Source organism: Chlorocebus sabaeus, chromosome 8 (assembly GCF_047675955.1).
Source record: "Chlorocebus sabaeus isolate Y175 chromosome 8, mChlSab1.0.hap1, whole genome shotgun sequence".
NCBI classification, from domain to species: Eukaryota; Metazoa; Chordata; class Mammalia; order Primates; family Cercopithecidae; genus Chlorocebus; species Chlorocebus sabaeus.
The window spans coordinates 50714820-50720819 of NC_132911.1; positions in this window are offsets into that span (position 1 = coordinate 50714820).

Sequence of the window (6000 nt, forward strand, 5' to 3'; positions counted from 1 at the left end):
TTACTACAAAAAAAAAGATTCATGGCTATGAAAATATAGTCAGAATGAATAAGATCTAGTATTTGATAGCACAACAGGGTAACTACAGTCAATAATAATTTATTGTACATTTCAAAGTAACTAAGAGTATAATTGGATTATTTGTAACACAAAGAAAGGATACATGCTTGAGATGATGGGCAGTTCCATTTACCCTGATTTAGTTATTACCCATCATATGCCTATATCAAAATATCTCATACACCTACTACGTACCCAGAAAATAAGAAAAAGAAATTCAGTGAACAATATTGTAGCCAAATTTTGCCCACAACCACAATTATATTCCTTGTCTAAATTCCCAAAGTTGCAGTTGATGGATTAAATGACTTGCAAAATTTTAAGGCTTTTCTAGCTATGGCTAAATTTCCTTCATAAGGGCAATATCAATTTTGTCCCTACTCTCGCACTTCTGTGAATCCTTACCAATACTGAGTATTTTCATTTAAAAATGTTTTCACTGTAGGTAAAACAAATAAGTATATTTATATTTCATTGCTTAAATGTGTATTATTTATACTCGATTACTCATGAGGTTGAATATGTTTTTTCTGTTATGAGCCATTTTGCTTATTGTTTGCTTGCTAATTCCTCAGTTCAGTTTTTTACTGGACATTAGTTTTTCCTCATTGCTGTGTGGGGATTTTTTGTATGTTTAAGTTATTAACCCCTGCAATTACATTTCTAGTTTCATGTTTGTGTTTTATTTTGTATTCTGTTTTTGTCCTACAGAATTTAACATTTTATAAGTATTTTTATTTTATTTTATTTTATCTTATTTATCTTAGTTTTTGACAAGTATGTTTCCTTTAAAGTTTCTAATTTCAGATTAGAAAATCATTTAGGCATCATTTAGAAAGGGGTAGAAGCAAGGACGAGCATTTTTATGACTCATTAGAAATTATCCTCTAGAATTAGCTCTCTTTTCTTTGATTTAGAATTTCTCTAAAGAATACTTGACCATGCAATAGGGAAATGACTAAATCCTTCAGCTTTTTTGGGGAAGCCTTCCCAAAGGTTCTTTTTTTTTTTTTTTTTTTTTTTTTTTTGAGACGGAGTCTTGCTCTGTCACCCGGGCTGGAGTGCAGTGGCCGAATGTCAGCTCACTGCAAGCTCCGCCTCCCGGGTTTACGCCATTCTCTTGCCTCAGCCTCCCGAGTAGCTGGGACTACAGGCGCCCGCCACCTCGCCCGGCTAATTTTTTGTATTTTTAGTAGAGACGGGGTTTCACCGTGTTAGCCAGGATGGTCTCGATCTCCTGACCTTGTGATCCGCCCATCTCGGCCTCCCAAAGTGCTGGGATTACAGGCTTGAGCCACCGCGCCCGGCCTTTTTTTTTTTTTTTTTTTTTTTTCCCAAAGGTTCTTAATTGGGAGAGAGGGCAGCACTGTTTCCTTGGGGGCCATTCTGAAATACATGGGATCATTTCTGGTTCCCATACATATATCCCAAGTGTATGACTGGGACAACCTACTGGTACTTAGTGGTTGTGATCTAGGAATGCTAAACATCCAGCAATGTACAGAACAATGAAGAAGTGTTCCCTCTGACTGCCAATAGCAGTCTATTAGACTACTCAAGGACATCTTTAAAAAGTACTGTTTCTTGAAAACATCGTATCAAAACACATTTCCAGCTGAGATGTAGTAGTATTTTTTCCACAGCGTATTTATATATGTAAACGTAATGGATTGGAATACATCAAGCCTTTGCTTTAATAAGGTTTAAATTGCTTTATCCAATCTGTCAAGATAACATAGGCTTGAGTTGAGTATGGACACTAGGCAGGTGACTGGTTATCAATCTGACTTACCAGGTAACTTAAATTACTTATTTGCTCAGATAGAGTTGCAGAGGGTGTTGGAATGAATTAATTGGACTTGTAAACTGAGAGTAGTTATAATCATAATGATGCTAAAAAAAAAAAAAACTGCTATTGGGGATACCTCTATGTCCCATTTCCTCATGTTCTCATTCTGTATTATTTAGTAAAGATTGTGACCTCATGGCTGCCAATGCAACTGCTTTTACTCAATATTGTTCTTCTGATTGCTCTGGGTACTGTTTGCACCAATGCAAATGTAGAGGGCAGGAAATAGACAAGTATGTTTTTATCTATGTGTGCGTTGTTCCCTGGAAATATAATTATTTTGTTCACTTGATATTGCCTTTGATCAAACAAGTTGGTATAAACCAGAGATTTTTGTTGCTGTTGTTGTCTGCAGATGGCAATGATTATTAACTTGTCATTCTAAATACAAGGCGTTGGTTTTACCTAGCAGTCTAAAGTGGTGTATTAATGGCAGGGTTTTTTGTGTTCTAATAAAAATTAGTGAGAGTCACACACTGCCTTTGGGAGGGAGGCCTGAATTTATATGTTTGATATAATGTCGTTTAAAATATTAGTTAACCAGACATGGAACACGAAATAGTTATGAAATTAACTTCACCTAAGTATGCAAAATATTGAATAGTGCCGAGGATTTAAGAACAAAATTTGATTATTGTGATCAAATCAAGTAATGTGTCTTGGAAAATTAGATTCCAAAATATACTTAAGATATGATAAACTTTGTTCTCTAAGTATAGTCCCAGAACAGGATGTGGTGGTAATGGTTGATTGTTCTTTGCAGACACTGGCAAGAGACATCGTGGAATACAGGCAACAAATGATGCAGTCTAAATGGAAGGAATCATCAGAAAGGTAATGGAAATCAAACTACGAACACCACATTTCTGTTATGCAAGTTATTGGATAGTGTATGCACATCTGAGGAAGATATAGTGGAAATGCAGAAATCTAGGAAGAGTACACTAAATGGTCAAAAGAAATGAACAGGAACCATGTTAAGGAGGACTCAAAAGATGAGTCTTCATCAAACAATAAAGAATAAATGGGAATGTGATCAGAATCATTTTTCCATAGTCACTGGGCATTGCTTTATCTTCTAAAGGGGTTAATATATGCTTTCAGATGTGTACGTTCATGGAATTTGCATATCAAGAGTGTGTAGAAGACAAAAATCCAAACATGTTGAAGGTGATGCATCTAAATAAGGTGTTTTCTAGTAAGTTTCAAAAGGGAGAAAATGAAAGTTTTGGAGATACATCCCATCTTCTGAGGTTGAAGTAACTGAGTGAAGATATCTCTGCCTTTTTACAAATGACTGCGGGTTATGGAGACAGGTCACTTGAGCTAGAAAAAGTCCAACTCAGTGCCGGAGATTATGTTTCTATTTTCATCAGAATTACAATTCAGTTTGGAAAGGTAAATTCAAAGCATTATACTACCATGAGTCTAGAAAATTCATAGATTGAATTGACTATTCAATTCATATATTGAATAGTCTTATTGGAGGTGTTCAGAGGAGGCTGGATAGATCTTATTGGAGATGGTAGAGGAGACTTATGCATTTGATGTGACTAGATTAGATTTGTGATTCTATGGATTACACTTTTGAAAGGGCTGTTAAGAGAGGAAAATGAAGATCAATCTTATGAGTAGTGTGAATCTAAATATAAAATGTTTTGATTTAGCAACAGACAATGGAGCTGCAAGTTCTCTTTATTGCTTTCATTTCCCTGTCTCCAAATTGAAATTTCCTCATTTATTTATTCAGTAGATATTTGTCAAGCTCCTATTCTGAGTCAGCACTATAGGCCAACAGCACTTTCTCAATACATGCTAATTTAGTGGACAAATTATAACTAGTAGGAGAACAAAGAAAATCAAACCATAGTTGCCCTCCTCATGTGGACAGAAAGAAAATAATGAGGAAGAGAGAGAGTTGAAGAAATGGGCTATAGATCTACTAAGGAAATAACATAATTTGAAGTACTGAAAGTTTTCCTAAGTATTTCTTTAACATTATTCCATGAATTTTGAAAAGTATTTGTATTGTCACCTGTCCCAATTTCCTTATTGATTTCTTCTTTGACCTGTGGGTTTCTTAGAAGTATATGATTTAGTTTTCAAGTATTTCGGGAATTTTCTAGCATTTCTTTATTTGGTGATTTCTATTTTATTTCCATTATGTTCCGAAAACGTTGTTTGTGTGATTTGAATTATTTAAAATTTAGTAAGTTTTTAAACTTTTGTTTTAAGTTCAGGGATACATGTGCATGTTTGTATATAGGTAAACCCATGTCATGAGGGTTATTTTGTCATCCAGATATCAAGCCTAGTACCCAATAGTTATTTTTTCTGACCTTTTCCCTCCTCCCATCCTCCACCCTCTGGTAGGCCCCAGTGTTTATTGTTCTCCTCTATGTGTCCATGTGTTATCATCATTTAGCTCTCACTTATAAGTGAGAAAATGCAGTATTTGTTTTTCTGTTCCTACATTAGTTTGTTAAAGATAATGGCCTCCAGTTTTATCCATGTTACTGCAAAGAACATAATCTCATTCTTTTTTATGACTGCATAGTATTCAATGTTATATATATACCACAGTTTCTTTATCCAGTCTACCACTGATGAGCATTTAGGTTGATTCCATGTCTTTATTTTTGTGAATAGTGCTGCAATCAACATGCACATGCACATATCTTTATGATAAAAGGTTTTATATTCCTTTGGGTATGTACCCAGTAATGGGATTACTGGGTCAAATGGTATTTCTGTTTTTAGCTCTTCAAGGATTTACCAAACTGTTTTTCACAGAGGCTAAACTAATTTGCCTTCCCACTAACTATGCATTTTCTTTTATTTTTCTTTTCTTTTTTTTTTTTTTTTTTTACACACTCAACCTCTCCCTCGTTCTTTTTTTTTTTTTTTTTTTTTAATTTTTTATGATACTTTAAGTTCTAGGGTACATGTGCACAAAGCTCAGGTTTGTTACTGTGTAGCCTCACCAGCATCTGTTGTTGTTTTGGCTTTTTAGCAATAGCCATTGTGACTGGTGTGAGATGGCACCTCATTGTGATTTCGATTTGCATTTCTCTAATGATCAGTGATGTTGAACTTTTTTCGTATGCTTGTTGGCCACATATATGTCTTCTTTTGAAAAGTGTCTGTTCATGTCCTTTGCCCACTTTTTAATGGAGTTATTTGTTTTTGCTCACTGAATTTTTAAGTTTCTTACAGATAGTGGATATCAGACCTTTGTCAGATGCAAAGTTTGCAAAAAAGTTCTCCCATTTTGTAGGTTTTCTGTTTATTCACAGTTTCTTTTGCTGTGCTGAAGCTCTTTAGTTTAATTAGATCCCATTTGTCAATTTTTGCTTTTGTCACAATTACTTTTGGCATCTCTGTCATGAAATCTTTGCCTGTTCCTGTGTCCAGAATGATACTGTCTAGGTTGTCTTCCAGGGTTTTTATAGTTTTGGGTTTTACATTTAAGTCTTTGATACATCTTGAGTTGATTTTTGTGTATAGTGTAAGAAAGGGGTGCAGTTTTATTCTTCTGCCTATGGCTAGCCAGTTATACCAACATCACTTATTGAATAGGAAGTCCTTTCCCCATTGTTTGTTTTTGTTAGCTTTGTCAAAGATCAGATGGTTGTAGGTAGGTGGCCTTGTTTCTGAGCTCTCTATTCTGACCGATTTTTCTATATGTCTGTTCTTGTACTAGTACCATACTGTTTTGGTTACTCTAGCCCTATAGTATAGTTTAAAGTTAGGTAGTGTGATGCCTCCAGCTTTGTTCTTTTGCTTAGGATTGCCTTGGCTATTGAGGCTCTTTTTTGGTTCCATATGAATTTTAAAATATTTTTTCTTTTCTTTTGAGTGACTGTACAGAATGAGACTTTTGGATTTGGGTAGTCACTTAGTATATTGTAAGGTTAAGTAAAACTAACTGCTAGCACTGCTGTAACAAACAACCCACAGATCTCAGGGCTTAGCATAATAAGTGTTTTATATTTTTCATAGCCTAAATAGTGAGGGGCAACTGTTTCTTTAATGATTGAGGTACTCAGTCTCCTTCATTTAGTGGCTTTATCCTCCTCTAAGTTCTTTCC